General features: G+C 42.0%; 1 protein-coding gene across 1 annotated transcript in view; it reads right to left on the reverse strand.

Annotated features, from left to right (window-relative positions):
* The window catches only part of TICRR (TOPBP1 interacting checkpoint and replication regulator), a 3,405,639-nt gene that overhangs the window by 1,650,564 nt on the left and 1,732,942 nt on the right, over positions 1 to 22,133 (reverse strand). The window lies entirely within an intron of this gene.

Below are 22,133 nucleotides of genomic sequence, written 5' to 3' on the forward strand. Positions count from 1 at the left end.
GCCCTGTTCCTGGAGGCCAGATCAACTTTGTAATGAGTGAAAAAAGTATGCGATTTTGCCCATGTTGCTGCAGCACAAATTGTGTCAATTGATAATTTAGCCAGAAAAGCTGAAAGGTTGCAATTGCTCTTGCAGAATGGGCTTTCACTCTTCTTGGAAGTTGTTTATTTTGAGACTTGTAGATAAAAGTTAAACAGTCTGAAAGACATTTAGAAAGTGTAACCTTTGAGACAGGAGATCCTTTCTCTGAATCTGAAAAAGAAATAACTGATCAGATTTTCAGAATTCTGCAGTTCTTCGCAAGTAAAAATGCAATTGTCTATGTACATCCAGTTGATGTAACATGTATTCCCGTCCTGTTTTCATAATTTGGGAAGAAAACTGGTAATTTTATACACTGGTTCAAATGAGTCTCTGAAGTTACCTTGAGCAAAAAGGAGGGGTTTGTTCGTAAGGACACCTTGTCTCTATGGAAAAGCAAGTACGGGGGCTTTGTGGACAAAGCTTGCAACTCTGACACCCTTCTAGCACAGGTGATTGCTATCAAGAAAATGGTTTTCCAGGTCAAGAATTTCAATCTGCAAAACTATGCTGGTTCGAAAAGAGGAAAAACTATGCAGGACAGGATAAAATTCAACAACAGAGTACTTCACCTTAGAACTCAAAAAACATTTTTTCATTGTATCTTTGTTTTTGAGATATTTTAATGTCTCAATATCACTCCAAGTGTTTCTTTTTACAATTTTAATGCGTTTCTCTCAAAATGGTGGATAATGAGGTCTACCTTGGTAACGTGAACTTATTTTCTTGCTTTCCTTCCATCTTCCCAGAATACATTTCAAGTCCTCTTTAGATGACTCATGCCAGACATAAGGAAGTGGTGCTCTTTTCTCATGTCATTAAAATATAATGGCAGGACTGTGAAGCACTGTCATCTAAACACACCTTTTGTAAAAGAGCTGCATCTCGGTTTACCTGACTGAGCCTCATTTATAAGCAAAGAAATTCCAGCAACCTTGGATCCTGGTAAAACGATTTTATTGCAGAATATACAAATTAAAATAAAATAAAAACAAAAACAACCTAGACCATCAAAGATACCTTGTTGTACTAAGCGCTTTCTCCCTCTAGAAAGTAAACGGGCATCCTCAGAATACAAAAAACCAGTTCACAGTCCTTCCCTTGTATACTGAATTTTGAAAATGAATAATTGAATAATTGAATCAATTTAAAATTCATTCATTAATTGGCAACAATAAAAAAGTTTGTTAACCTTAGTCTGTGTGAGGACACTGTATTTCTAAATGACTAACTGACTGACAGGGTTGCCACCTGACTCTCTTTCTGCAGTTCTAGCTTGTGTGTGGGTGGGTGGGCTTGAAAATTTAAATGCATTTATACTTTGCAAAAAAATATATTTACTGACTTCTCTAAATGTCACAGCTTATAATTTCAATACTGTGTTGCTGCTTATTTAAATTTGTTAGAAGAGTTGACAATTGTCTTTAAACCCCTGACTGATCTAATTGCTTTGTTTTGCTATGAAAGGGGAGTGTTAAATTCTCCTCCCCACTGCAATAAAAACAGTGGAAACAATTCCACAGCTTTCTGTCTTTTTATATCAGTTGCTGTGCTCCTGACATTAGCAGGATTAATTACCCATCTAAGATCGACAGCAATACCAACAGGGTAAACTACAGATTTAACTGTGTCTATATGTCATGCAGGTGGAGACGAATTTCTCTGCAAAGTATATGAGAAGCTGAGTAGGTGGGCTTTCCCCTTCCTTTGACTCCAATGCAAGGAAATCAAAGTTTTAAAAGCTACAAACAGGTTTCTGGTAGATACACAATGCTGGTGCCATGTTGCAGGGATAAAAGAAACCCAACGATTGAGTTAAACTGCATGAGTGGGTGGAGTTCTCTTTTAAGAAAAACTTTGCATAGTTTATGAGACATTATACTGGATCCAGAGTCTCGGAAATGAGAACTGGAGATTGCTGCTAGCTGAAACCTAATTGTAGCTGCAGCAGATCCCTAAAACAGTTTTACTAGGAAATCTAGAATGAAACTGACTGCAGCAAAAAAGGGGTCGATATTATTGAGAGTAGCCTATAAGGAAAATATTTTCCATTTGCTTTTATATATTTTCCTTGTTGAAGCTTTGAGAAGAAATTAGAATGCATTTAACTACAGAGGAGAGGTTTGGAAACCTGGCTATCGTTGGAATTGGAGCAGCCAAGCTGTCAATTTGAGGGTCTGAAGGGATGGATGGAACATCCCTGACACACGAGTCAGAAGGTCTGGAATTCGGTCCAGAATCCAAGGCTCCTCTCAAAGATGAGACCATAGGAAGGAGAACCAAATTTGACAAGGCCAATATGGACCAATGAGTATCAACTCCCTTCCCAAAGAATTTGCTTTGTGGAGGACTACTGAAATTAGTGAGAAGGGGGGAAAGCACAGGAGGAGGCCCAGGGGGCCAATCGTGGACAAGTGCAACCGTTGGTGACTCCCCCGGAGGCGGGATAAGTGCAAAGTAGCTTCTGCACTTGGCATTCATGGATGTCGCAAAGCTGGCCCCATTTTTGTAGTATTTTTTTTGCTACTTCTTAATTTAGTGAAGACTCGAGGCATCAGAATAGTTCTACTGAGTCTGTCCGCTATTACGTTGGATTTCCCCAGGAAGTGCATTGCTACCAGAAAACATTAGTAGGACGCTGCCCATTGCCATACTCTCAGGGGCTCTCGACAAAGGGGGTAAGATCTGGTTCCCTCCTTGTTTATGTACCATACAACTGACATGTGTCTGGATTGCAATAGTTCCTAGAGGACGACAGTCCTGGAATGCTTGCAACGCTAAGAGCACTGCTCTCATTTCTAGGACATTGATGTGCAAGTGGGCCTCGTAATCCTGCCAGGTGCCTTGGACTGTCTTTCCCAAATAATGCCTCCCTTCACCCTATCTGAGATGGATCTGTTGTCACTGTGGCAACTGGTTGGGAAAGTACAACGGTTGACCTAGAGTCAGTTGAGTGGAGTAAAGCCACCAATAAACATCTTTCTTGCAGGTTTCTGTGATGCTTTTGTGAGACATTGGAAGCTCTTGCATCAACTACTGACTGGATAGCAGCCACTGAAGATTCTCATGTGTAGCCATGCTAGTGGGATCAAGATCATCACTGCTGCCATGGCTCCCAGAGCTTTTACAACCATCTTTACTTGGGCTTTCTTCCTCAAGAGGTAGATCCATCTGATGTTTTAGTACTTGCATCATTTCTGGTGGAACTCTTGCTGTCATTTTTGTTGTCTAATTCTACCCCTATGAATACCAGATGCTGAGAGGGCACTAAGGCAGATTTCCCGTAGTTTATTGTAATCCCTAAGTGGGAGCAGAGTTGCAAGGTTGTGCCCCTTGTTTTTAATCACAAGATGCCCGGTCATGGCATTTAGGAGCAGTGGTCTAAATATCGAAACACTCAGAATCCTAGACGTCTTAAGTGAGCTACTACTACGGCCATACATTTGGTAAACTGTCGGGGGGGGGGGGGGTGTAGTGAGGTCAAAGGACAGAGCTCAAAACTGGTAGTGACGGACTTCCCAGCCGAAAGCGCAAATGTCGCCTAGATTGCCTGTCCATTTTTATGTGGTAACATGCATCCTGGAGATCTACAGAGCACATCCAATCATCTATTCCCAGGAATGGGAGTACTGACTGCAGTGTCTCCATCCGGAACTTGTTCTTTACTGATTTGTTTAGAATGCTGAGATCCAGAATGGGTCTCCAAGTCCCGTTTTCTTTGGAACTAAAAAGAATCTTGAGTAAGTTCTGGATCCTAATTGGTCTATGGGGACTTCTTGGGCGACTCCTGTACAGCAACTTTTGAATTTCTAGAGTTGCCTATTCCTTTTGACTGAGTGAGACATCCGGAACCTTTTTTAACTTCGGGATGGGAAGGGAAAAGGGGATGGTGTAACCTCTGGATATGATACTTTGTATCCATTTGTCTTTTGTCAGTTGTCGCCAGGCTTTCGTGTACAAACAAAGGCAACCCCCAACTGCCTCCAGAGCTGAACAGTCGGAGCCTCAATTCAGGAGCGCTGAAGGGGCCAACCAAAGAAAGATTCTGCGTCACTCTGATTCTGTGGACCCCTTCTGCCATGAGGTCAGTGTCTCCCATTATTACTTCCCCCTCTGCCTCTGGGACAAGTTTCAACACAGGTGTCCTGAAAAGATTTCGGAGATTTACAGAACCACATTTTGTCACTACCTCTCTGACCCTTGGGATAATGTCTAGTAGGCATGGAAAAACAGAATAAGGCAGAGTCTTTCCCTCTTGTTCACACCTGGTGAGCATGTCCTTTACCTTGGGCCCAAACAAGGATGAGCCATTAAAAGGGGTGTTTACACAGGTACACTTAAAGGGTTCCACGAAGTCACATAACATCCAAAAATGCCTCCTTAGGAAAATTCCAGAACCCGCTGCTCTACTCGCTCCATCAGATGCATATGATAAGAATCTCATAGATGCGTTAACTACTGAATTTAAAGTAGTGAGCTGAGAGTTGACCTTGTCTGTGACCCCTTCATCTACTGAACATTGGAGGGTATCTCCTAGCTCTTTCAGGAGATCCCTTTGCAGTCTCGTAAAATGAGTGAAGTTCAGCGATGAGAAAAAAGTCCCCAAAGAAAAAATGCACTTTCCATACCTGTCCATAGTCTGAGACTCCTTATTCGGGGATGGACAGAAGTTTTCTCAGAGTTCCTTTTTGGTTGCTGCTGCCACAACCATAGCATCGACTGGGACTCCCCTGGTTAGAAAAGTCTTGTCAGAGGGGGATGTAATAAATTTGTTTGGCCTCCTAGGAACAGGTTCTACTGAATCTGGAGACTCCCACACTTTTTGAGAAACTAGGTCCACGAGTTAATCATATCCAGGAGGAGGAAGTCTGAGAAACGAAAGCCTTCAGGTATACGGACTCCTCCACAGAAGGGTTGTTGGACTTCCAGCCACCTCTCTCTGCTTTAGTATTTCCAGGATGTCTCCAAAGAAGACTTCATCAAGAGGTGACCGTAGAGACCCTTCAGCTTCATCGAGGTCCATATCAAAAGAGACCAAGTGCTTCCTCTTACACAGTCTCTTCTGAGGGACCCGCTCAGAAGGGTACTCTGGGGCATCCTGAGACCTAGGATCTCTGTGCCCCTGTGGATGCAGGAGTATAGAGGCAGATACCAATGCTTTAGAAGGAAGAATATCCGGAGATGATTGTCGACCTGCCTGTGGAGACAGCACTCTCCTCATTACCTCGAAAGCCCCTGTCCCTGATCCGAGGATATCCCTGAAAGTGAAGAAGCTGAGGGGCATCCCGGAACCAAGGACGATGGACTAAAGGCTGAGTTAAGAGACACTCTCAGCTGAGCAGAGGCCCCAAGAAACAAAGAAGGATCCAACTTGCCCCCCCGCCCCAGACCCGACTGGAGAGCATCAGCTCCTAGACTCCTTCAGCTCCGATAAAGCTGCGGACGTCCAAGCCTTGGTTGGATCCACAGAACCTGTAATATGTCTTGGATCAGACTGTTCCACTATGACCAGCTCCAGATCTTTCGACTCCGAAGCTAAGGGTTGGATCAGAGGAGGAATCGGAGCAGAAGAGGAGGAGGATGTAGGATTGAAGCCCTCTGGGTCAGATCCAACAGTAACTTGGCCAGCACCTGTGTCTTTAAGAGCTTATGTACCATCCGATCCACATAGTCATCTGACAGACTCCTAGAAGACAGAGTCGAGAAGGTGTGGGATTTTGATCTTTGTAATACTGGAGATTTAAGAGTAGGGGAGATCGGTTGCAAAGTGGGAGACCAGCTCCTTAAATTTGAACACAACCAGCACCAAGATAGAAGGTGTCGTAGCTGAAGAAGTTTTGTCGGATCGGAGGAGGATAATTTCTGATTTTTTTGTGTTGGCTCCAATATTATTCAAAGAAGGCAAGCATGACCTGCCCAAAGGTGAAAGGCTGACAAGGAACCCAGCCAAACTTGAATAATGTCCAAAATGTATAGTGTCCACGAAATTGAAAGTAATGCCAAAAATATAGTATCCACAACCAGTAGTCCGAACCAGGAAAAGTCAAGTCTCAGCTGAATAAAAAGTTGAATTTATTTCGAACCTTGTTACAGGACCCGAGAAAAAGGGTCAAATACAACACGAAAATTCACACAGGCCCAGGGTTAAGCGCTTTCATCTGAAAAATCAGACTTCATCAGAAGGTTTGAAATAAATTCAACTTTTTATTCAGCTGAGACTTGACTTTTCCTGGTTCGGACTACTGGTTGTGGATACTATATTTTTGGCATTACTTTCAATTTCGTGGACACTATACATTTTGGACATTATTCAAGTTTGGCTGGGTTCCTTGACAGCCTTTCACCTTTGGGCAGGTCGTGCTTGCCTTCTTTGGTTGGTTGGTGCTCCAATATTATTCACACTATTAAAGGTAAATGTCAGAGGAAAAATCTTTGCCAGAGTTAGACTAACACCTGATCTTGTTTAGCGGCAAATGAAATCTGGGGAGTGTTCTAGTGCATGCTTAAATAAGGCTTTAGCCATGAGCTGGCAGAGAGCCTCGAGCTTGGAAATAAAGGCTAAGATGGATTTGAGGATCGGGTGCGAACCAAACCTAGTCAGAATGAAGGCGAGATAGGACATTACATCGATCATTTCACAGGAATGCAAGACACACATCCATGAGAAAAATATTTCAGTAGCATACAAAAATTTCATAATGGAAAAGAAATGTGGCAGCCATAAAAAAATGCCTGCTATTTTAAAACATGTCAATTAAGCTGGGGGAAACAAAGCCCCAGTTAATACTATCCACATATGTTCTTCGTAGTTCAAGTTCTCGTGTGTTTTTTTTTTCTTTATTCAATTTAAATCGATGTGAAACAGCCATAAATGCCTATGAAATTAATTTAGCTGATATTTCAGTATAAGTTTACATGATGCAGTGGTATGTTTATGACATCTGATGTCATTCAAATGCTCTCATCCTAACTTTAAAAGGTTGAGAGGCTTGACCTATAAAAAAAGGTTGCGCACAAGCAGAAAGTGCAGTTGTGTAAAATCTTACCACAACAGTAGATGTGTCTTGGTGCTTCAGAGTTGCAGTACTCCTTATATTAGGGATCCCCTGCCAAGGGTAGCCCGATGTCTAGCCAGTGTACCAAAGCCTTAAGTTGTAATAGGGATGTTATTAATCACACGCACGCTTCCCTGTGCATGGCGTAGGGCATAAAAGTGACGTACGGATGTACCTTCCTCAGAAATGAAAATCCCCAGGAGGAACAACAATCCAAGGCATAAAAGAGGATCATATAAATCCAGAAGTTTAAAGAAAAAGATGGAGAAGGGAAGGAGTGAATACTGCAACACTGAAGAGAAGGACAGCTACTGTTATGGTAAGACTTTACACAACTGTATTATGTCCTGCCATATTACTATTGCAATAATCCATACGGTACTGACAGTATAAAATCTCAGGAAAAAAGTTGGGAGGAGGAAGATCTAGCACAGCCCTCAAGAAAGCCATGCAGGATGGCCCTGGCAAACCCAGAGCTAACCCTGGAAACAACATTCAACTTACAGTACTTGGTAAAAGTATGCTCAGAAGGCCAAGTAAGCTGTCTCAAGAATGGAGCTAGTATCCACTCTTGAAAAAAGCACCAGAAGTCGTCACAGCCCCGGTAGAATAAGCCTTAATAGAAAAAAGGCTTCGCCCATGAAAAAAAAGGAAATGGCCTTAGAGATCCAGGAAGACAGTTTACTTAGCAACAGCCAAACCTAAAGACCTAGGATGAAAGGAAACAAAAAGCTGCTCAGATTTATGAATGACTAGTTTTATCCAAATATTATCGGAGTTGTCTATGCAAATCCAACATGTGAAGAACCTTCTCACTAGCAGGCTGTGGAGTAGAAAAAAAAAAGTAGGCAAATGAATAGACTGATTAACAGACAACTCAAACACCATGGGCATAAAAGGAGGATTAGTATGGAGAGATACCCTGTCCCTATGAAAAACCAAATAAGGAGGAACAGCTATAAGGGCCTGAAGCTCAGACACTCATCTAGCAGAAGGGCCAAAAGAACAGTCTTCCAAATACAATGCTATAAGGAAACTGAAGCTGCAGACTCAAAAGAAGCCAGAGTCAATTTTTCCAGGACAAAGTTCAGGTCCCAGGAAGGAGGAATAGGCTTCCTGGGAGGCTTAATATGAAGGACACCTTTAAGTAATTGCTCGACTTCAAATCTAGAAGCCAAAGGAGGAGTCAAAGGCAGAAAAGCAGAAATGGACGACAGGTGGGCTTTAGCAATAGATTATGCCAACCCAACATCGAGTAATTCACACAAATGAGAGCCAAAACTTCCACAGAAACTGGACCTAGGTTATGATCAAGATATCAAACAGAATATCTCTTGCATTTGGACAAATAAGATTCCCTAGTAGTGGGTTTTCTGGCCCCTGCAGAACCCAAAGCACGTCATATATATATATATATATATATATATATATATATATATATATATATATATATATATGAAAAAGGTGTCTAAAAGGGATCAAAACCCTATCGCCCACAATGTCAGCTGAAGACTGGACAAGTGGGGATGGATGATAGACCCCTTGTCTTATGTGAAAAGGTCCACCCTGTGAGGTAACACGTGATGACTGCCCTTGGCTAAATACAGAAGAGGAGGGAACCAATGCTGTCTGGGGCAAAATAGTGTCATCAACAACATTTTGGCAGAGTCCTGTTCTATCTTGAACAGGATTCCTTGCTATGAAAGGAAAGGGAGGGAAGGCACAGAGAAACATCCCCTTCCAAGAAAAAGAAAGGGCATCCATCTTCCAAGCCTGAGGACATGGGACTCTGGTGCAAAAGAGAAGTTGCCTGTCTAGAGGGGAGGCAAAAAGATCCACCTGATGAGTATCCCACTGGTGGACAATATCCAGAAACACATCTCTGTGAAGAATCCATTGGTGAGTCTGTCACAATGTTCTGAGCTAAAGGAACATAAACAGCCTGAAGAGTCACCTGATATTAGACAGTCAGATCCCAAACCTGAAGAGCCAAGTCTGCACAAGAGGCAAAGTTGCATATCCCCTTGCTTGTTTATATAACACATCACCGTGGTATTGTCTGTAAATATTTTGAGGAGCCCTGGAAGAAATACAGAATGGAAGACTTGAAGAGCCAAAAGAAGAGCTCTCACATTTTTGATGTTGATATGGTCCTTATTGTGAGAGGGGACCAAAGGCCTTGAACCTTCAGAGGACAGAAGGAAGCTCCCAATCCCGGATTTCAGGCATCCAGAAAGAGTTTTCGGGCCGACTGGACAGCGGACTACCCAATAGTTAGGACTGCAGCAATGTGGAATGAAGAACATCTGGAGGCTGAAAAAGAAGCCCTGGGCTGAGAGAGAGTTAATGAATCCATCACTGAAGCTCTAACTCGAGGCATGGGAGAAGAGGAACTGGAAAGTCCAAAAGTTGAGAATGTTGAAGCCAAACTGACTTTAGGAACCACTGCAACTTTCTCATATGAAGTCTGGCAAGAGTAAATATAAGAATGGTTGAAACCATGCATCCCAGAGCCCTTAGAAACTCCGTGGCTGTAATGTAGACCAGAGGAAGAAGGGACTGAAAGAATGCAATCAGATGTAAAGCCTAGGGAAGAGGCAGGGATCCCAGCATAGGAATGGTCCTGCACCAGAGAAAAACACGATCCTGAGAAGGAGTCAAGAAGGATTTTTGGAAATTCACTGTAAACCTAGCTTTGCACAAGGAAAACATTATAGTGAAGATGCTGAAGCAAAGTCTCTGGAGAGGAAGCCTGAATGAGCAGGTTGTCCAGATAAGGAAGGATTTGTATCCCCCTCCATCTGCAAAAAGCAATCAAGAGTAAGGCATTTACTGAAGGTCCTGGGGGCAGTAGAGAGGCCACAGGGCAAAACAGAAAACTGAAAATGCAACGAAGAAACAAAGAAACAAACAAGAACATATGTAAAAAAGGGCAGCTGTTCCTGAGGAGGTTTAGGAATGCACAGAAAAGGGAGAAGGAAATCTCCAAGCCATGCAAGACCCATGACAAATGAAGAATAGAAACCAAGAATCCTGAGTGATCCTTTGCCAACTGGGAGGGGGACAGAGAAAGATGAAGACAGAAGAACTTGCCTTAGGAGAGGGGAAGATAGTAAGACAGAACCTGGCTGGTCAGGAGAAGGAGGCTTCTGAGTAGACTTAGCAGGAGGAGCCCTTCTATAACCCTTTTTACCTTTGGGAGAAGGATGAGACTTGTCCACGTACAAAGGTAGCCTTGGCATGATAATTCTTCCAAAATACGGGAATAGGGGAAACAAAAATGTTTCACTTCCTCCAAAGCCTTACCTTTATCCTGAAGAGACTTGAAAAGCTCAGCAGCTGCAGAATCAAGAGATTTTTTTTTGAGAGTAAACAGGAGCATCCATCAATTTGGCCTGAATATAATCAGGTAGAGGCTGAAGGCGAAGCCAAGAATAATGCCTTAACATAGAGCCAAAGGCAGCAGATCTAGAAAATGCATCAGTTGCATCATAACTACATTCAATGGAATGGCAACCCACTTGAGAAGAGGACCTCAATAAAGACATGGCTGAAGCCTTCCCCTCAAAATTAGGAAGGGCTGAAATAACCTGAAAAGCCTGAGACAAAAAAGGTAAAACATACCTGGTCATATGGGTCTTGTAATTCACAGTCCTAAATGCCAAAGTCACAGCAGTGTACACCTTTTTTAAACTAATCTCTCCATGGTTCTGTTGCCATTGTCAAAGGGAAGCAGCTTAGAAGGTAAAAGCTTGGAAGTCTTAGCAGAAGAAACAAATAAAAGAAGGGTCAGCAGAGGGACACTTATAAAAAAGTATAAAGTCATCAGGCAACTTATAAAACTCATCAGTTTTTTTAGGAGCAGAGGGCTGGGAATCAGCAGCCTGGAAAGCTGCAAAAAAGTAGCCAATAAGGCAGCAAGAACAAGAGGAACAGCAGACCGCTTAGGAGACTCCATCTGAAGACGTTCATAGGACCTCTTCTGAGCATAAGAAACCTGGGTACTGTGCAACTTTAAAAAACTCCATCATACAGGAAACAGTTTCCCCAAAGGAAATCTCCTCAAAGGGAGACTCCGGAATAGTACAGTTCTCTTCCTCAGAACCATAATCTAGGGGAGAGGGAATCTGGGAGGAATATGGCAAAGATTCTTCATAAGAATCTACCTCCTCATTAGAAGAAGCCTGCTCCTGAGGGGGCAAGAATAGCAACTCCCTGAGGAGGCTTCAAAGCCTTAAGAGCATTAAACAAACCCTGTGTAAAATCTTGCGATTCACACTGAGGATCCTTAGGAGCAGGAAAAATAGGCTTAGTCTTCTGCTTCTTTGCAAAGAGACGCAGGCACTAAATATCTTAGCAGGTTCAGATCCCTGCCAACAATCCGCATACTGGGAATTTCCACACTAACAAAAATCTGCAAACACCCCTAGCCCCTTAGGATATAATCAGCCGCAGTTACCCCTGAACATCCAAAACGGGCACCTGCAGTCTCTCCAAGGACGTGCAAGAAGCCGGATCCATGACGGCCTTCAAAACGGTCGTGGCAGACGAATCTGACTGAAGAACTGGATGATAACCTGGGTTTTCACCAGACTCAAGAGAGACGTCTGGGGCAGGTGGTACAGCAAAGGAATCAGACAGAACTTTCTTGGCCACCTTCTTCGTGGACAGCTGGCCATCAAGCTAAAACAATTCTGCCATTGCATCGAACCAACAATTTAAGACATTGGTTTTCTACATAAAGATTTAGAAGAGAGATGACCACAAAGTTTTAGGGACAAACGCCTGACAAATAGGACAAGACATATGGTCATGAGAAGCACCTAAGCAAAACAAACACTGTTCATGATTGTCCTTATGATGAATCTGTTTCCCACACTAGTATTTCCATTTTCTGGATGACATGGAATGCAACAACCACAAAAAATAAGTCAAGAAAAACCCCAACAAGTCACTTATCTATAAATGGCTTGGTAACCAGCAGACAAAAGTGTTCAGACAGACATCAGAGATGGTATTTGGACTGGCAGCAAAGTTCTGAGGAAGGTACTTCCATATGTTGCCTTTATGTCCTAACGCCATGCATGTGACACATGACATCCCTATTACAACCCAAGGCTTTGGTGTACTGGTAAGACATCATGTTACCTTTGGCAGGGGATCCCTAATGTAAAGAACAGTGCAACAGTGATATGGGAAAGGACATCACCAGCTATATTCAGCCATTCAGTGTTGCATGTTGTAGGTGTTTTAATTTCACAACATCAGTGTTAAGAAGTGAAATTCTTAACTTTCATTACATAAGGACATTGCAACATTTACCACAGGAGGACCCTTGTGGTTCACTGGTAGCCCACCCTGATATTATCATACTGTTTAAATATCTTACATTTCCCTAGAAATCTTGACAGGCTTTTTCCCCTTCTGGAGGAAAAATGATTGTGTGCGAGTAAAATATAAAAAAAATGTCCTGTTTTGAAATACTCCAGTGGGACTGTACAGTATGTTTTATCTCATGTTTACTGGTGCAACAAGTAGTCACCAACCTACAGTCATTCTGCTCCCCCACGGAAATACATTCATTGTACTGTAGTAAACAAGATCAGTAGTGTCTACTTCCTGTTTGGTTTGTTTAAGATAATAGTTTCTGGTTAGGTAACTCTAATAAAGGTCTTTATTGGATTTTTCATGCAAACCTTCTGTGCAGCAAATATATTTAATATGTATAAAATGTGATTTTTGGGATGTTACTGATAATGTCAAAGGTGACAACTGTTGAACTGTAATACGGCATTACGTGAGAAGGGTTTGTGATAGAGTCAACCAGTGTCATTTATAATCCAGGTCACATTTATAACCAAAAAATCTAATATAAAACATGCAGCATGTAACAAATTCAATATCAAACTTGGTGTTATTTAAATAATGTAAAAAAGTAAAAAGTTCTTCCTTAGGACAAACCCAAATAAGCCACCAGTCAATCAAGGTAGCATATCCACATGTTCATGAATTTTAAAAACTTGCTGCTCAGACTGCAAATGTGTGTATGCTCAAAAACCATGAAAAGGTCTGCATATAGCGCAAGTGAAGCTCCCATCACTGTACCTATACTTGCAAAAAACATTCATAAAAAACTCCACCATTTGAATCCACCAAAGTCTAACCAATATCCCCCATTTATTCAAACCAAGAAATTGTATTTAGTAAAACAAAAAAGATAGCATGCCAAAGGCAGCCTTCTAAGCTGCTGCAGTGGTTATTTTCCCACATGCTCTCTCTATACTTTTGCATCTGACATTCTTTGTTCCCAGATTGCCTGCAGTCTCCACTCAAACCAAGTTTTTTTTCTTTTTAAACAGAGGAAGGATAGTACGTCAAAAGACAGCCTTGTGGCAACTATAATCACTACATCCTCTCTTGTGATCTCCATATTTTAAGTCTCTGATTTTCTTTAGCTCCCTGTTGAAATATTACTCTAAATGCCGAGTGACAAAAAGCCGGAAAAAAGATTGAAAAAGGAGGATAGAATCTCGAAAATTACTCTTCTTTAAACTTCTTGCAGGGATGGGGTCATGCACGCCACAAATCTATCTATACAAACTCTGACACAGGGAATATTCTGAGAAATGGCATGTTGGAATTAGTATATGTAAGTCCATTATTTCGGCCATTCAGTCTCTGTATTTCGTAACTCAGTCTAGCAAGTCTTGACATTTGAAATGATTACCTTTTCCATTCGCTGGTTGCCTGCAAACAGCAACCACAGCCCTCCTCCTTACAATTACTCAGCTGCAGGAGTAGTCAGAAAGGAGAACAGCAGCAACAACTTCAGCCATAGCACTTATCAGGACCCCCTAGAATCATTGTTTAACTCTAGTCTTAAAACAGATTTGCACCACGAGAATGGAGCACTAAGACGTTCATCCCCTTTTGTAAGGGATGAGCTTGAACAAATCCTGGAAACTACAGACTCATTAGTCTGACTCATGGACATTATCAACAAGGACATAGGTGACCTCTAGACACTGGATCCATCCTGGTTTGGCTTTGTCAAAGAAAGGTCATGCTTACTGAACCTGGCAAACTTCTTTGATAAGGTCACTAAGGCAATGGATGACGAGGAAAAGTGGTGCATACTGCCTACCTGGATCTGGCCAAAGTATTTGATACAATACCCCACTCCGGCAATGTCAACAAACTTTAGGAACTATGCATCAACTCCTTTATGACACACTGGATAGCTAGTTGTCTCGCGTATAAGACCCAAAGGGTTAGGCTCGGACAGGTCACTTCCACAAAGAGGCTGGTCATGTGTGCAGTCCCTCAGGGCTCTGTGCTGTGCCTGCGCCTCTGTCATCTACTTCATGGAGGCCCAAAGCCAATCTCAAAGCCTCTAGCTGACCACGTCTGCAGATGGCTGCAAACTAGGAACAGTCATTGTATCCCCTCAACATAAGAACACCCTCCAGGAAGTCTAACACAAGCAAACACTTGCCTCCAAAGCTATGGCTTTAAACTCAATACCAAGAAATGCATTATAGTACCTTTTGGCAAGTCAGCCATCCTGGGCAACTACATAATCAATAAAACCCTAAAAGCTAATTCGCTTCTCAGGGATCTGGGAACTCATACACCATAACCTAGCCTTTGCCCAACACATATTCAAAGCAGTAAGAAAATTCTTCTATACTGCTCAACTCATAACTAAGGGCATGGAATCTAGGTCCAACTAGATCATAGTAACATTGCACTCAGTCCTCACCAGACCCATCAAAGTATAATTCCCCCTTCGTTATGCACCTGACCAGACATATGCAGCAACTGGAACACCCACAAAGGCTCCTTACAAAAATACAAGTAGTAAACACAAAGCCCTGCAATGATCACCTCAAGGCCTTGTCTCTCTACTTGGTATCATACTTGGAGAGATTATTTTGCCTGCAGTTTAAGGCCTCCACGGACTCAGTTTTGATTAAATGTTTTCACACTTGCGAAAAAAACAGCATCAGAACTATTAGATCAAAAAACCTAAATTTTGCTTGCAACATAAATAAGACATGCTGGAGACAGCTGTGTTTCTCAGGAAATTCCCATTCTCTGAAAGTCTCTCTTCCATCAATGTGAAGCAGAGTTCCTATTTAAGTTCAACCTGGGCCAATGGATGTGTGATCAGAAATTCACCCCTAGACTGGCACTATACATCTGACAGAGCCAGTCAGTAAATTATCCTCTATATAAATCAAATCTGTGGGTAACATTTGTGTTGCACAGCTATCCTTATACGGGTCTTACTGATTGTTAGCCTATTATACACTTATGAAGCTATGCGGAGTCTACACACTGCTTTTGTCCAAGTATGCTGAACCTTCAAAAAGCCCAAAGTGTGTGCCCTCATCTGTAATCACAGTCTGACTAGGTTTGAAGAGTGGGTTTGAAGAGTGGAAAGGGCATTCATTCTCTTTTCCTCTATGACAACAGTAACCCATAGCTCTCAACTTCTTAACACAAAAAAATGTGGACAAAGCCAAAAATAATGGTGGGACAAAGCCCTAAAAATAGGGATACATTTTAAATATTGCTCTTAAAAAAAAAAACAGAAACTTGCTAGAATAAAAGATTATCTTTGCCATACATTTTCTAAAGGATATGTCTGAAATTCAAACATATGTTATTTAATGAATTCAGTCCTCATCGATTTTGCTACAAAAATGAAGAAAACCACAACTTTTATAAGAACAGACCAAAAATATGAAACAAAAATCTGGACAGTCTGTGAAAATCTGGACAGTTGAGAGCTATGCAGTAACCTACTGGTCCACTTCCTTTAAGTATGGTAAAGGTGGGGAGGGTGGAGGCTCTACTGGAAGTGTTGGCCCTAAAGATTAGAATGGTGGCAGCAACATGCCCTAGAATCGGAGGATTCTCTGGCTATCCATACAAGGTTTTAATATCATCTGTTGAAAGAAAGCTGTATGAAAGAACATTTGTTTCTTAATGAAAGAAAATTCTATAAAGTTTAATGTCCTAAAAAGCCTCAGGAATGTTCATCTGAAAGGGTACTAGAATTGACTCCTGCAGACATTGTGTATGGCATTTACTGCCTTCTCCACTGAAATGGCTTGTAGGAAACAATTATCAAGATATGGCTAAGATAAACATTTCCTTTGTCCTGCAATGGGAGATTACTTACGCTAGACACTTGGCACAGACTCTGGGAGCAGTGGCCAATCCAAAATGTAATAAGATGAATTAAAAAGGTTTATCCCCTGGCAAAAATCATACAATTCCTTGTCCCATTTGGAAATGGGGATGGGCAGGTATGCTTAATTGTATGGTGTCTATAAATGCTTTGGTACTAAGCAACAAATGGATAGCCTAGAGTATCAGCTTTGATATAGGGATCTTCAGAACAGATGCTGGCATGTGCCACAGTCCAGAGAATCTCCCAAGCCATTAAGATTGTCTTTTGTGCCAAGACTAAGAGGAACTTCAGGAGGTAAACCTTACTAGGGGAAGGAGCTCACTGCTTTTGGATCAATCTAGGAGGGCCCACAAAAATGTCTTGTTTTTAAACAGACTCAATCTGGATTCCTGTAGGTTAAAGGAGACTATCAGCATGGTCAGACAAAAAAAGTAATTTCTAAATGTTTTGTAGCTGTCAATGGGAGGAAGCCTTAATCAGGCAGTCATCCATGTATGGATATTTGCATGTGCCCTGTAGTTTGAGAAAGGCAGAAGTGGCAAGTACTTGGACAGCTCAATGGGCAAGAAGATGAAATTAAATAATGGGCAGGAGGAGTCAAATAAAAATCTGAGGAATAACTTATATTCATGAAAAAATAGGACTGCATAAGTACAGATCTTTTACAACCAAGGTCTCCATCACTGCCTGAGGCATTAATAGTGACAGGAGAGCTTGAAAGGTTAACATCTTGATTTATTTACCTTAGAAATTTGTGCAGTGAAGGAAAACCAAGGTCAAGTATTCAGGGACCATCCATCCTTGGAACTAGAAACAGAACAGTCATGAATAAAAACCCCCAAGGAATAGAAGCATCATAAATAAAAACCCTCTTGCCTTTTCTGCTATAGGAACCATTTCTATAGCCATGCAGGGTAAAGTTATTCTATCACTGATCCAACCAAAGCCACCTTATCTGCAGGTGCCTATAGTGCATTCACAAAGTGAGAAAAGCTTTCAAATTACATTATGTACTATTGCCATCACCACCAGGTGTCTGATATTAATAAATTGCCATTGTTCATTGAAAAACCTTACCTTTGTCTGAACTTTTGGGGGAAGGATGAAGACAAAAGTAGTCTGCTATCTAGTTAGGGAAGGGGGACGGGAAGAATTTATAGAATGAGCCTATTAAAACGCCCTCTGCTGCGGTCTGTTCCAGCCTCTCCCTCCTCTCCAGCTGCCTCATATGAAGGCTTAAATTCTACTTACAACTCTACTATCATCATCTTGCAATAGAAAGGCCATTGCTTGGAGAAATTTATGCTGCATTTAGGAAATGGTTGGTGAAACGGCTGCATGACAGAAATGCAATTCGTCTGTGAACACTCATAAGTGGGATTACACAACAGAAACAAAAAAAAAAAACTTAAAAATGGAAAATAAAAATCAATTAAAGGGCCTAGGTTGAGGTGCCAATGCCAACAGTGAATATTCCATTAAGATAGGTATAAAACCAGAAGAAAACCTTATTCGAACCGTGACACTACTTAAGATAGTCAAGCATAATGCTATGCGCCACACACTCAAAGCCTTCAAGTCCATGGAACAGTACCCCCTCTGTAAGGTTCCCTCTTTCAAAATTTAAGTGGATGTAATTATTCAGTGTAAAATACCAGTTGAAGTACTGTATTTGGGTCTGAAGCCATGCTGCTTGACAGACAGGACGTCAAATCTTGTAATACATTGTCACATCAGTTTGTGGAAAAGTTTTTCAAGTACTTTGGCTAATGCATGTAAATTAGCTATTGGGCCAAAGTCTTCTACAATTTTGGAGGATGCAATTTTTGGAAAAAGGATTATGTTGGACAGCAAACAGTGCTGGGATTTATGTAGTATTACAAGAAAGACTGAAGGTAATGACACTGATTGTTGACCTTGTTTAAGTAAGTAATAGTAATATGCAGAGGAGAGTATCATACAGAAAAACATTTGCAGATTTCTTCCCTAATTTACTTTAAAGCCATCACCAAGGATAAGTGTGGGTTACTCAAGTTAAGTGTTTAGGGCTCATCTGATAGGAAAGAGAGAGATGGATTTTTTTTTCTGGTAAGGTTGTAAAGGATTGCTCACTTTTTCGTGTAATCCCTTGTGTAGCTTCTTTAGCAAAATCCTGTCCATTTCTCTTAATATTAACATTTTGTGGCAGTTCAATAATGTTTTCAGTTTCTCCAAAAGTGTAGGATTACTCCAATGAATTAACTGTTGAATGTTCCTCAAATAAACAGACTTACATACATACAACTAATTCAAGCATGGGCATTAATGCCCTTCTAGCTTACCAATATACCAAAACACTTGTCCCATAAAAAAAGTGTCCAGGCTGTTCTTCAAAATATCTAAACTAGTACTTGCTTTAATGTAATTTGGTAGTCTGCCCCATGCATCAGCTACTCTGTCAGAGAACCAATTAGTACACTTCTCATTCCTTTAAAATTATACACAGGTTGCCTGATGATTCTCTAGCACTTTCTGATACACCCCAAACATTCCCAGAGGTAGTTGTCTCAAAATGCCCTATATACCTGAATAAGATCTCCACTTAGATGTCTGTAACAGACATTGCACAAGTTCAGATACTTTAGTCTTTCATAATAAATTACATTTTCGCATCCATGGATGACCTTGGTATACTTCCGCAGTATTCTTTCCAGTTTACTCATGCTCATTTTCTTATGGGGTTTCCATATTGTTATTTCATACTCACACTTTAGTCTAATGTAACAAACTTCTTCATTTTTGATTTCATAGACTTCAAAAATCTTTTTACACAAGCTACACTTCTATAAAAAGAAGTTATGTACTCACCATAACGTTTCATCCGAGTTGTTGCTTTTCATTTGTCTTCAATCTGTGGAACATGGATCTGACTCTGCTGCATTTCTCCAGCATTAGATCTGAGCTCCAAGCTACCCATAATGCCCATCTCCTTCCTCCCTTCAGATCAAGTTTGCTGCCCACATAGCATCCCAATCTGACTCAATGCCTTACCCCTTGGTACAATAATCCAGATAATACCATAAGAAATAAGCAGTAATGTCAAAAAAAAGGCCATGTCTTTTCCAGCCAGACCACCACACAGCCCACATAAGGCAAGGAGAAGGGAGCAATGGTTGAAGTCAAATGAAAAATAACAACTCAGATAGAACATTATGGAGAGTACATAACGTCTTTATCTGAGGTTGTTTTCATTTGCTCTTCAACCTGTTGGACAGAGTCACCAGCTAATAAAACTCTGGGATGCCCTCATGGAAGGATATTCTGTAACAAAGCAGAGCCAAAGGATGTACTGCTGCTGCAGAGAAGATTCAGCTTGTAATGAGAAATGAAAGTATGTGAAGATGCCTAGGTAGCCGCAAAGCAAATGTCATCCAAGGAAACTCTGGACCAAAAGGCAGCTGAAATAGCCACAGACCTAGTAGAATGCACCTTAACTTGACCTGGCGGAGACAATCCCTTGGTTGAATACGCCAAAAGTATACACAGAGATCCAATGAGCAACGGTGACCTTCAATACAGGTTTCCCTAAAAAGGGCTTAGAGGAAGAAATGAAAAGTTGATCAGGCTTGGAAATTGCCTTTGTTCTGTGTAAGTAAAAACGCAATTGTCCAAGAAAATCAAGCAGCAGCAATTTATACTCTCCCTTATTCTGAAAGTTCAGAAAGACAGGGAGATTGATAACCTGATTAATGTCTGGTTAAGAGTCCACTTTTGGCAGAAAGAAAGGATTAGTGCGCAAAGAAACCCTGTCTTTAGGGAAGACCATGTAAGGAAGCTTAATCGATAAGGCCTGAAGTTCCAACACTCTCTTAGCAAAAGTAATGGCAATCAGGAAGGCTGTCTTCCAAGACAGGAACTGCAGATCCACTGAAGCAGCGGGTTCAAACGGAGGAGAAACCAAGGATTGAAGGACCAAAGTAAGGTCCCAAGGAGGTGTGGGGTCCTTGATTGGTGGCATAAGAAGAAAGGTACCCTTCAGAAAAGCTTTACAGAGCTTAGAAGAGGCCAGAGAAGCTGAATTATCCCCTATGTGGAAATTAAAATAGCCACCAACTGAACTTTAACAGTAGAAAAGCTGGCACCCTGTTGAAAAATACCTGCCAGAAACTCTAGGATAACAGGAACTGGAGCAGTGAAGGCATCCAAATCATGATGAGATGCCCAAATCGAAAAGCTTTTCCACTTACTCAAATATACCTTCCTCGCAGAACATTTGAGCTGCTACCAAAATTTTCTTAACTGGAGAAGAAAGCCCAGGAGTCCTCAGCATCATGGGAAATGGAGCAGTCAAACGGTGAGTTTCAGACTGGCCAGAACTGAATGTGGAATCCCTGAGGGATGTGAAATCAGATCCGGAACCTGATCCAATGTCCAGGAAGGAGACACTACATGAGACCACAGAGAAGGGAACCATACTTGGCAAGGCCAGAAGGGGGCAATGAGGATGACTGAGCTCCCCAGCTGTTGCGCTTTCTGAATGAGCTTTGGGATCAGGAGAAGTAGAGGATAAGCATAGAAAAGACCGGAGAACCAAGCATGAACCACAGAATTTCTGGGGGGCTCCAGCGGAGAGGGGTTCAGTGTGAAGAACTCGTGGCACTTCGCGTTGGAAGGAGAGGCGAAGAGACCTCAGCAAGGCTGACCCAATTTTAGAAAGATCTGTTTTGCTACTGAAGAGTTAAGAGACCGCTCGCAAGCATCAGGATAGACCTGCTGAGCCTGTCCTCTAGAATGTTGGATGTCCCCAGAATGGGCATTGCCACCAGAAAACAGCCAGTGGAAATTGCCCACTCCCACAATGTCATGGCTTCACGGCAAAGGGGATAAGACCTGGTTCCCCCCTGTTTGTTGATGTACCAGACTACCAACATACTTGTCTGTCTGGATGGCAATTGGCCCTAGGGGAAGATGGGCATAAAGAGCTTGCAAAGCCAATAGCACCACCCTCATCTCCAGAACACTGATATGCAACTGGGTCTCCAGGGAAGAGCACATGCCTTGAACCGTCCTTCCCAAGTAATGTACCACCCACTCAAGTATGGAGGCATCTGTGATCACCATGGTCAGAACGGAGGGAAGAATAAATGGGTGATCGCGAAGATGGTCCAGGGACTGAATCTACCAGAAAAGAGGACTCTACAAGCTCACGACAGATGAACAGGATGGGACAACAGTAGATCTAGAAATGTTCACTGGACCGCTAGGGTCCATTGGAGCACTCATGTGTAACCAAGCTGTGGGAACGAGGGTGATCGTGGCTGGCATGGACCCCAACGCCCTTAAGACAAATTCCGTTGGGGGAGACTGAACTTGAAGAATGCACAAAATATGATGTTTAAGGGACTGAAGTCTGTCTGGTGTCAGGAAAACCTTGGTCTGAAAGGTATCTAACCGGGCTTCAATAAAATCCAGAACTTGAATTGGTTCTAACAGGGATTTGTTGAGATTTATGGTGATGCCCAACTGGTGGAGGGTCTGGAAAAGGAAATCCCTGGCTTGGCAAGTCGATGCCTGGAGTGGGTGGAAAGGAACCAATCGTCCAGGTAGGGGAAGACCTGGAAGCCCTGCAGCCGCATGAGCACCGCTATCATCGCCATCACTTTGGTGAACACCCTGGAGGCTGTGGTGAGACCAAAGGGTAGCGCTACGAATAGGTAATGATTCGTCCCTAGCTGGAAGCAGTGGAACCTCAGAGAGCGTTTATTTTGATGTGATAATACGCATCTTGAAGGTCATTCTCCTGCAGGAAGGGCAGG

Source organism: Protopterus annectens, chromosome 7.part0, assembly GCF_019279795.1.
Source record: "Protopterus annectens isolate FY-2018-M chromosome 7.part0, PAN1.0, whole genome shotgun sequence".
Lineage (NCBI taxonomy): Eukaryota > Metazoa > Chordata > Ceratodontiformes > Protopteridae > Protopterus > Protopterus annectens.